The 10,779-nt window shown below is 44.2% G+C and overlaps 1 long non-coding RNA gene across 1 annotated transcript; it reads left to right on the forward strand.

The window, feature by feature from the left end:
* The first annotated feature begins 7,476 nt into the window (after positions 1-7,476).
* Positions 7,477-8,918, forward strand: LOC118588429. Its single transcript, XR_004945594.1, has 3 exons — positions 7,477-7,708; positions 7,915-8,016; positions 8,890-8,918. It is a non-coding gene; the product is annotated as an uncharacterized LOC118588429 (long non-coding RNA).
* Positions 8,919-10,779: the final 1,861 nt, after the last annotated feature.

A 10,779-nucleotide genomic window follows, 5' to 3' on the forward strand; every position in this document is an offset into this window, starting at 1 on the left:
TCCATATGCTTCAGCCACTGTCTTAAGCCACAGATACCCCCTTGTCATGCTTCTGGCAGGAAGCCTACAGATTGGCAAATAGTGTGTCCCCCCTCAAAACTGCAGAGTGGGCAACAGGGGGGGCACATCTCAAGGACTTCGAGGCTACTTTTGCTAACAGTACCAACCCGTGTCTTGGACTCCAGATGTCTTATGTGGAATTGAATTTCACACCCATTTCCCTTGCAGTCTTACCTTGGCTCAGATTCCTACATAGTTCTGTACAGGAGTCATGCTGTTCACTTACAATTGGGCATATACAATATGGCTGGTCACAGTAGCTAGTTCGTGGTCAACCATATCAAATGGGAAAGCTGTGAACCACGAAATGCTGAACATTATCTGTCTCTATTTGCAACAGACTCATATTCAACTTCTGCTCACAAAAATACGACCAGGAAGTTTTTATTAGTCTTTTTTCTGTTTTTGTTTTTGTTTTGTTTTGTTTTGTTTGTTGTTGTTGTTGTTTTTGAGACAGGGTTTCTCTGTGTAGCTTTGGAGCCTGTCCTGGAACTCACTCTGTAGCCCAGGCTGGCCTTGAACTCACAAAGATCCGCCTGGCTCTGCCTCCCGAGTGCTGGTATTAAAGGTGTGCGCCACCACTGCCCAGCTTAGTCTTTTTTCTAAGTTAATATCAAATTATAGGAAAAGAGAAAGACCCTGAACTTTAGTAACAAAGCTGGAAAAATCTGTAGCAGAGGGGGCAGGAGAGAAGAAATTTAATTTAGTTGATTTTCTGTGGTGGTCGGCTGTTTGCTAGTCTCACGGTGATGGGAGCTGCACATACTTTTCTAAGGGACTGAGAAACTGCTGTAAAGATGTGCAGTGTTCAGTCATGAGTGTGCCCGAGGCTGACAATACCCCAGGAAGAATGGAGTGTTTGTCTCCCAGGGACGCTTCATGTTGGAGACAGATGGTGCTGCTTCCTTATGAGAAGCCCTGGCTCCCTGCTGAAGCTAGAAAGAACTACAGTAGGTTTGACCCAACTCAAAACTTCATGAAGCCTTCTTGCCAAGGGTGCACACACCGGAATTCCCAGGAAGAACAGAATTTCTTCATACTTCTTTCCCCAATGGAGCAGTATGTTGTATGAGACATATGAATTCTGACGGTTGCTACTTATATCCTCTAGGTTTTCCAGAGGGCTAAGGAATCATTCATCCAGACTAAACTCTGGGAATTCTATGTGAGCTTGCCCCAGCAGCTGTGGAAATGGTGTTGATTGCAGAGGGTGTCACTCAGGAGAGTAGAACTTGAGACCCAATACCAGGTTCTGACATTGTGTCTGTCTGTTCAGTCCTTGTGGGATTTTGATGCATGGAATGAAATTGGGTAGAACTTCTTGGACTATTCACAATCCCTCCAAAACCAACATTTTCTTAGGTTAGTTTTAAGAAAAACGTGAGGAGGACCTGATTGGGAAAGTTGTGAACATCTCTAAGCCAGGAAAATCTGTGAGTACCTTGCTTGTTAAGCAGCATCTGAAATGCCACATGGTGCTGTCTCCAGGAGACAGAAGGCTTTTACCATCTTGCCCAGCAGAGTGTTGTGTGCAGTGGTTGCAATTTCATTTTTTAGCAGTGTTGCTAAGAAGCAGCTGCAACAGCAGGGTTGATTAGAAGAGCAAAGAAAAAAAAAAAGCACAAAAAGAGAGAAGACAAAATGATTTTATTATTGTCATGAAGGGGTTAGCTAACTGGCATGGAAGCTCTCCTTTTTGATATTCTAGGCCACTGTTGCTCTGAAGGTAATGTGCTTGTAGAAAATAAAAAAAGCTTTTCCTACAGGAAACTTTACAGTGCTTGTAAAAACAATTCCATTTGGTTTATGCACGGTAGATTTTTGCAAGTGTTTCCCCAAAGTCTCTACTGACAGAGCCTTCATCCTCTTTAAATGCTGGCCTCGGCTGACCACCGGCAACTGCTCTGTTAACTTGTCACCAGAATGTTGCATCGTTACCTCCACTTTCTGGATCACAGTCTCTACAAATGTTACTTGGAACAAAATTTTACTTCATGCAGGTGTCTTCCCAAGTGACAAGGTTTTTCTTTGTCAAATTGAGTCTTTAAAAAAACAAAGTCTGCTTAAAAAACTCCCCAGCCGCCGAGCAGGAGCTTGAGTAGGCCTGTCAGTGGCCTGCTCTACCCCTTCCCTGTAGGCTGGGACAAAGGAAGTGCTGTCCCCAACAGATAGCAGACAATTTGCTACTGTGGCATCTCCCAAATCAGGGACTCCTCTCCTCCACTAGCTAGGCTAGGGAGGACCCCAACACCATGGGAATTCAGCAGAAAACAGGCAGATCACCCCTACAGCAAAGGTTAAACACAAGCCCAGGTGCTCCCCTCTGACATACTGAAAAGCGTTTGTGGAAGACAGGCTCATGCGGAATGCTGGAGAGCAGCCACGCAGCTGAAGCGGCGCCCTGGAACACAGTGCATCCCAGCCAAGTTGAAACATCAACTGACCATCGGCTACATTTGTCCTCTGGTATTTGGCTTTTTTCCAGTTTTCACTTTTTGTAATTTCATTATTTGTTTTCTTTGATCTTTTATCCCACATGAATAGGGTTTTGCAGCTGGTGTTTTTCCTTCTATGCCCATTCCTGTATTAGATCTCATGGTTGCCTTCTCGTTCCTACACGACTGCCACCACTTAGTTTCCTAAATTCTCCCTCTCATCATCCGTTCCCCTCAGAGCCTCTTCCCCCGCCCCTCCAGTTAGTCTCCTTTCTCTCTCTAAGGGTTTTTACTTCAGCTTTCGTGTACTGGCATGACTTTAGGTAATTATATAAAATCTAGGGATCACAAATGAGAGGAAACACTTGCCACTCTGAGACCGACTTGATTCACTTATTGTGATTATCTCCATTTTCCTTCAAATGACATAATTTTGTCATTATTTATGGTTGAATTTTTTCATTGTTTGTAGATACCACATTTTCTTTGTTCATTCCTCTGTTGGACACCAGGGTTCCTTCCATTACTTCGGTGTTGTGAATGGTGCTGTAGCAAACATCAATGTGCAAGTATGTGTGTGACACATTGACTTGAAGTGTATAGCTGGGCTATGTGCTAGATCTATTTTTAATTTTTTTGAAGAACCTCCACACTGATTTCCATGAGCTTGGAATAGTTTACATTCCCACCAGTGGTGTATTAGGATTCCCTTTTGTCCACATCCTCTCCAGCACTTGTTGCTACTTGTTTTCTTAACGACTTCCATTTTGACTGAGGTAAAATAAAATCTCAGAGTAGTTTTGACTGGCACTTCTCTCATGGCCAGTGAGGGGGAGTAATTTTATATGTTTATCGGCCATTTGCTTTCATCTCTAGAGAATTGTCTGTTTATTTTGTTTCATTTATTGATTAGCTTGTTTGATTTATTTTTCTTTGGTTTCTTTGCTTTTCCCAGTTTCCAAGTTTGGGGTCTTATGAGAAAGTTGTTTTTTGTTTTGTTTGTTTGTTCCAATTTGGAGTTGATTTTGTGCAGAGTTAGAGATGGGGGAATCCAATCTTATTCTTCTGCACGTGGGCCTCCCATTTCCCCAGCACCATTTGTAGGGGAGGCAATCTTTTCTCTAATACTGTGTTTTTCATCTTTGTCAAAACAAACCCAGCTGGTTGTAGATGTGTGGGTCTAGATTTCAGTCTTTCATTCCAAGGATCTGAGTGTCTGTTTTGTTCCTGTAGTGTGCTGTTTTGTTACTGAGTTCCATAGTATAGTTTGAAATAGATTGTGATGTCTCATGCATTATTATTTTTTTGGCTCTGGATTGTGTTGGTTATCCCAAATTTTTTGGTGTCTATATAGATTTTAAGATTTTTAAAAATGTGAAGTATGGTGTTGGATTTTTGATGGGATGAGGATTGCATTGAATATGTAGATTGCTTTTAGTAAGATAGAATTTTTCACAATTTAATTCTTCCAGTAAGCATAGGAGGTCCTTCCATCTTCTAGTGTCTTCCTGGATAGCTCTTTAACTTCCTTGGTTAGCTTTATCCCAATGTGTTTCTCTGAGACATTTTCCCCCCTCATTTGTCAGCAGGTTTGTTATTGATATATAGGAAGACAATTTTTTGAATGTTAATTTTTTATTTTGGCACTTTGCTGAAAGTAGTTATCAGTTCCAAGAGGGTCTCTTGGGAGGGTCTTTTTGGTCTCTTATGCATAGAACTATAGCATCTGCAAATACTTTATTTCTGTCCTATTTGCATATATTTTACTTCCTTATCTTGTCTTATTGCTTTAGCCAAGACTTCAAGAACACCATTTAAGAAGAGTAGTGGGCATTCCTGTTTTCTCCCTGATTGTGGAATTACGTTGCCTGCAACTCGAGACATTTGACTTCTTCTGTACTCCTTTCATTTCCCTATCTTGTCTTACTGTTCTGGCTACGATGCCAAGTATTGTGTTGAATAGGGATGAGAAGAGTGGACACTGTTAGTCTTTAGTTTAGTGGGGATGCTTTGAGTTTTTCTCCATTTAGGTCAAACTCATCAAGACATTCATATGGTTCATACGGTCTTTTTTTTTTTTTTTTCCAGTTTGGTAGAGGAGCATAGGTTTTAAAGGTATGATCTGATGCTTTTTTGAATTTGGTTGGTGTCTTAAGCTAGGGTTTCTAATGCTGTAACAAAACACTGTGACCAAAAAGCAAGTTAGGGAAGAAAGGGGTTATTTGGCTTCTACTTCCAGGTCACACTCCATTGTTGGAGGAAGACAGGACAGGAACTCAAGCAGGGCAGGAACCTGGAGGCAGGAACTGATGCAGAGGCCATGGATGAGTGCTGCTTACTGGCTTGCTTCCCCTGACCTGCTCAGTCTGCTCTCTTACAGAACCCAGGACCAGCAGCCCAGGGGTGGCACCACCCGCCATGGCCTGGGCCCTCCCCCATTGATCACAAATTGAGAAAATGCCTTACAGCTGGATCTCATGGAGACATTTCCTTAACTGAGGCTCCTTCCTCTCTGATGACTCTAGCTTGACCATTGGCATCTGTTGTAATGTCTCCTTTTCCCATATCTAATCTTATTAATTTGGCTCTTTCATCTTTCTATTGGTTAATTTGTCCAAGAGTTTGTCAATCTTATCAATCTTTTCAAAGAATCAGATCATATTTTCATTGATGTTTATTTCTGTCCTGGCCTTAGTTATTTCTTTATAGCTACTACCTTTGGGTTTGGTGGGATCTTATTTTTCCAGTGCCTTAAGGTTCATCACTAAGTTATTAATTTGAGATGCTCTCATTCTTTGATTTAAGGAACTTAGAGCTATGAATCTCCCTCTTAGCACTACCTTAATTAGTAGGTTTTGGTATGTAGTATCTTTATTTTTATTTAATTATAGAAATTTTTACATGTCCATTTTGATTTCTTCATTGACCAATTTGTTGCTCAGTCATGTGTTATTCAATCTTCATGTGTTCATGTGTTTTCTGTAGTGTCTTTTACTATTGATTTCCAGCAACTGATGATATTTTGTTCCATTGTGGTCTGAATGAATGCAGGAAGTTACCTTAACTTTCTGTACTTATTAAGACTTCTCTTGCGTCCTAGTATGTGATCTACTTTAGAGTATGTTCTATAGACAGCTAGAAAGAGTCTGTATTCTGCTGTGCTTGGGTGGCATGTTCTGTAGATGTCTGCTAAAACCATTTTCTCTGTGGCATCCCTTAGTGCTACTGTTTATTTATTTATTATCTAGATGACTTGTCCCTTGGTGTGAGTGCATCATTGAAGTCACTACTACTGTGTTGGCATTAATGTGTTGGCATCTATGGCTTCAGTGTCTAGTAGTATTTGTTTTATGAAATTGGGTGCACCTGAGTTTGGTGTGTATAAAACTGTTTTGGTGTCTTGTGTGTCTCTTATACCTTGACAGACATCAATTTTCTAGATTTGAGAAGTTTTCTTCTATGATTCTATTGGAAGTATTTTCTTTGTCCCAGCTCTGGAATTCTTTTCCCATTTCTATTATTTGTAGATTTGGTCTATTCATGGTGTTGCAAAGATCCTGAATATTCCATTCATGGGATTTTTATGTTTTTATCATTTTCTTTGAAGAATCCAGTTCCTCTCTCTTGCCTTCAAGCCTTGCCATTGTGTGTTGTACACAGTCCACTCTTTGGGCAAGGCTTCCCACTGAAGTTTTTACTTGAAGTTTTCACTTCCAGTTTCATTTCTGGTTATTTTTTTCTCCTTCAGTATTTCTGTCTCTGTTGACTGTTACTTGGCCTGCATGCCTCCAAAATAACTCTGTTGTGAGAACATTACACCGAATTCACTCATATCTTCATTTCATTCAGTTGTGTGTGTGTGTGTGTGTGTGTGTGTGTGTGTGTTTGGGGGCTTCAGTCAGCTCATTTGTATACCCTTACATCTATTCAGGGATTTACTTGTGTTTTCTTTGAATTCATTGGACATGTTTACAGCTGTCCTTTTGAATTCTGGGCCCTGCATTATGTCTTAGATGCTCCCTTTGAGACTATTCTATGGGACTAGTGATTCCTGGGGAACACTCTGAAACACTGCTCACTGACTGCCAGGGACCCTCCAGGGTCTGACTATCCTTACCGGTGACCCCATGCTATGTTGTCTTGCTTTTCCGTATTGCTATATTATGAGACATCTGGAGTTGCTGGTTACTTTTTTAATGTTATGTTTTGGCCCACAACACAGGCCAAATGTACCCAGTCTTGTACAGTGGCAGGAAGTCCTATGCAGGTGGCTGGGGAGCTTTAGGTAGACCCAGACAGGAAGGGGCAGGGAGAAGAGGCATGTGGTCCCTGATGGGTGAGTGAGGCTTTGGGGAGTCCAAGGCAGAGAGGGGCCAGAAGGCTGAGGTGTGGGCTTGCTAGCCTGGGTCTCCAGGCCTCATGGGGCAGCTGGAGGGTTTCTGTTAGGTTGAGAGTGGGACTTTGGGGAGGAAGCATGGGGTCACTGGTAAGGATAGCCAGACCCTAGAGGGTCCCTGGCAGTCACTGAGCAGTGCTTCAGAGCTTTCAGAGCTGAAGGAGCTAATGGAAGAGGCTTGGAGTTCTGAGTGGGTGGCAAGAAGGGTTTTGTGGGGGGTTGGGAGGCTGGACTGGGGAGCTGGAGGAGGTGGTGCAGGGTCACTTATGGGGGTCACTGGGCCTCCATCATGGGGCAGCCTCCTCCCTGGCAGGCAGCGGGGAGGGCCTTGGGCTACCACCCAAGGAACATTTGTGAGCAGATTTTGTGATGCAGGTGGGTATCAGGTGCTTCTGTGGAGTAAATATTTAATTCCCACAGCTGTCCTGAAGCACAGGCCCTGGGGTTACCTCTATCCACCGGCGAAACCTTTTAAGACACCCATTGGCTACCTGAAAACTTGGATACTACCAAGCTCCCTACACAGTCTGGTTCCTCCTTTCCACACACACATGACCAACTCTCCCTTTTACTCAGAGTACTCGGTCTAGCACGGGTGAATTACCAGCGTCCTCACTCTTGGACCGCGGGGCTGCTGTAAAGGGACTCAGGATTATTTAAAACAAGCCCCGCTGTGCTGGAGTCCTGAGGCGACTAAAAAGGTAGGTAGCATGCACACCTGCATGAGCCGGACAAAAGGATTCGTGACCTGAGTGACAGCGTGCTGCCTAGAATGGCTCATGATTCTGCATTTCATGTTCTCCGAGGCCGACCACGGGTAAGCGAAACCTTGGATGAGGGAGAAGGATTATTCTTTAATGTGGGGACTGCTACTGGCAGGTTTTTTTTTTACAGATAAGGGAGAGGCAAACAGAGCAGTGATTAAACAGCTCAGCCAGAGTCACAGAAAGGAAGTTCTAGAACTACAGGGTTCAAATGCAGGTAGCGAGCTTCTAGCAGCCACATTCTCTCACCCTGTTTCAGACTGTGTCTGTAATGGTGCTCGCACACGGTGTCGCAGTCGCCTCTGACTCCTCTCCAGCTCAACTGCTCTTCTAAGGAAAGCACCGAGAAGACAACGAAGAAGTAAGAATGGTGGTCCACTCTGAACGCAAAGCCTTTTTGCAGTTGCGCAACGAATATCATCCACCAGGTGGCAGTCACGGTCTCCAGATGAAATCGCCTCTTTTTTAAAGCCCTCTGAAGCACCGACTCAATTTTTATTACCAAAAAAAAAAAGTGGTCGGAATTAAAAACAACCCCCCAAAACAAACAAACAAACAAACAAACAAACAAACAAAAAAACAAACAAACAAAACCCCCATAACTCTCTGACGGAGCTTTGTGAAGTGGCGTTCGGAGAAAGCACATTTCTCACCCGCATGCACTGCGGGACGGATGATCAAGGCGGATGATCCCTCCTTGTGCTGGAGGACTGGGGTAGGGGTGGGAGAGTGGGGAGGGTGGGAGTAGTGCTGGCCGAGACAGCGTGCTGCTAGGGCATAGAAGCCAGGGACAGTGAGGGGAGAGGTGGTTCTGGGCCACAGAAGATGTGAGCTGCTCCTTCCCCCACGTTCACACCAAACAGAGGCAAGAAGTAAGAGGAAAGAGCTCATGGGGCCCCACCCCTACCTGATGCTAACACAGGGAAGAGATGAGGAACAGCGGGGAGCCCTTTTCTTCAGTATAGTGGCCGCCATGCTTCTGGAAACTAACTCGCACTCATAACCTTAAAGAAGCCCACTGAGTTCCCCTACACACCACCATGAGAGTATGAGGGCTAGTTGGGAGGAGTGGGAGGTGGTCAGCATAGGGTGGGAAGGAAGCAGAATGTGACGTGCATGTTTGAAATCCATTATTATGTAGAACCAATATATTCTAACAAAACAATTTTTTTTTAAATTATTCTTTCATACTTTACATCCTAACAGCAGTTTCCTCTCTCTTCACTCCTCCCAGCCCCGCCCCATCCCCTACTTCCTCTCTCCCCCAGATCCACCACTCCTCTGTTTCTATTCAGAAAAGGGCAGGGCTCTGTAGTGGCCTGGAAGTTCCCACCCCCATTGAGGCTTCGGTAATGGTCATGCCCACAAGGCAGGGCGGAGGAGGAAGCTGAAGACCCAGGATCGAGAGGAGGTCTCTCTCTTGGTTCTGGGAAGCTGGACGCAGGAGGTAGACCCAGCAGAGTTCTCCAGAGAACACCGCCGGACTGCGCTATACCTTTGCCAGACCCTACAACCTATCCCTTCATTTGTAAGTTACCCCACAAAATAAACCTCCCTTTTAACTATGTGGAGTGGCTTTAATAATTTCACCAATAGGGCTCCCAGGAATATCAACTGAACATAGCATAGCAAGTTACAAAATGACTGGGCACAAAACCCCCATATCAAGGCTGGACAAGGCAACCCAGTAGGAGGAAAAGGGTCCCAAGAGCAGAGAAAAGAGTCAGAGACAGCCCCCCACTTCCACTCTTAGGAGTCCCACAAGAGCACCAAGCTAAACAGCCACAGCATATACGCAGAGGACCTAGCACAGGCCCATACAGGATCTGTGATTGTCTCTTCAGTCCCTGGGAGCCCCCATGAACCCTGCTTAGTTGATTCTGTGGGCCACGTTCTCCTGGTGTCCTCAACCCCTTTGGCTCCTACAATCCTTCCTTTCTCTCTTCCTCAGGCTTCCTTGAGCTCTGCCTAATGTGAATCTCTGCATCTGTTACCATCAGCTGCTGGAGGAAGCCTCTCTGATAACCGGGCTAGGCTCTGATCTATGAATATAGCAGAGTGTTGTTAGGGATCACTTAATTTCTTTCTTTATTTCTTTCTTTCTTTCTTTTTTTTTTTTTTTTTTTTTTTTTATAGTTGTGTTTGGTTCTATCCTGTCTCTGGGCTATTAAGCCTCTGGTTCCTGGCCATCCAGGGAGTGTCAGGTGTGGGCTCCCTCTTGTGGACCTCAAGTTCGACCAGTCACTGCCCATTCCCACCAGTTCTGTGCCAACATCGCCCCATCTTACAGGTGGGATAAATTGCCCCAGTCCCTCCACTGGAAGCCTTGCCTGGTTACAGAAGATGGCCGATTCAGACCCTGCATTCCCCCATTACTAGGAGTCTTCCCTAGGGCCTCTCTTGTAGATTTTAGGGAGTTTCTACTGTGCTAGGTTTCCACATTGCCCCCAATTCATCTTTCCCTGCACCCTCTCCCTTCACCCTCCCTTCAGCCTGATCTCTCCTGTTCCCATCCCTCCCCTCCCTCAATCTTCCTGCAAAATCTATTCTATGTCCCCTGCCCAGGGAGATCCATGCATCTTCCCTTGAGCCCTCCTTGTTACCTAGCCTCTCTGAGTCTGTAGATTGTAGCATGGTTATCCTTTACTTAACAGCTAATGTCCACGTACAAGTGAGTACACACCATGTTTGTTTTTCTGGGTCTGGGTTACCTCACTCAGGATGATTATTTTCTAGTTCCATCCACTTGTTTATGAATTTATGATGGCATTTTTTAACAGCTGAGTAATACTTCATTGTGTAAATGTACCACACTTTCTTTACCCATTCTTTGGTTGAGGGATATCTAGGTTGTTCCCATTTTCTGGCTATTATGAATAAAGAGGCTATGAACATAGTTGAGCAAGTGTCTTTGTGGTAGGGTGTCCTTTGGCTATATACCCAAGAGTTGTATAGCTGAGACTTGAGGTAGATTGATTCCCAATTTTCTGAGGAAGCACTATATTGTTTTTCATAGTGGTTGTAAAGTTTGACTTCCACCAGCAATGGAGGTGTGTTTCCTTTGTCCCACATCCTTACTGGCATGAGCTGTCACTTGTGCTTTTGATTTTAGACATTAGATGGA

The sequence above is a fragment of the Onychomys torridus genome, chromosome 8 (assembly GCF_903995425.1).
Source record: "Onychomys torridus chromosome 8, mOncTor1.1, whole genome shotgun sequence".
Lineage (NCBI taxonomy): Eukaryota > Metazoa > Chordata > Mammalia > Rodentia > Cricetidae > Onychomys > Onychomys torridus.